Source organism: Etheostoma spectabile, chromosome 9, assembly GCF_008692095.1.
Source record: "Etheostoma spectabile isolate EspeVRDwgs_2016 chromosome 9, UIUC_Espe_1.0, whole genome shotgun sequence".
Lineage (NCBI taxonomy): Eukaryota > Metazoa > Chordata > Actinopteri > Perciformes > Percidae > Etheostoma > Etheostoma spectabile.
The window spans coordinates 12,427,395-12,427,671 of NC_045741.1; the positions used below are offsets into that span (position 1 = coordinate 12,427,395).

General features: G+C 47.3%; 1 protein-coding gene across 26 annotated transcripts in view; it reads right to left on the minus strand.

Annotated features, from left to right (window-relative positions):
• Positions 1-277, minus strand: part of dock7 (dedicator of cytokinesis 7) — a 53,974-nt gene that overhangs the window by 18,202 nt on the left and 35,495 nt on the right. The gene's annotated exons all lie outside the window — the stretch shown is intronic.

Here is a 277-nt window from a genome sequence, read left to right on the forward strand (position 1 = left end):
TATCTCGAGACACTTTACAGATAGAGTAGGATTAGACCACACTCCCGAATTTATAAGGACCCAACAGTTCTAGTGGTTTCCTCCAGAGCAAGCAACAGTGCGACAGTGGCGAGGAAAAACGTCCTTTTAGGCAGAAACCTCGGACAGACCCAGGCTCTTGGTAGGCGGCGTCTGACGGGCCGGTTGGGGTTAGAATGAAGAGTGACAATAACAGTCATAAAAAAAGAGTAGTTGGTAGTAGTTCTTTGTAGTAGTTTGTGGCATAGCAGGGCACTGT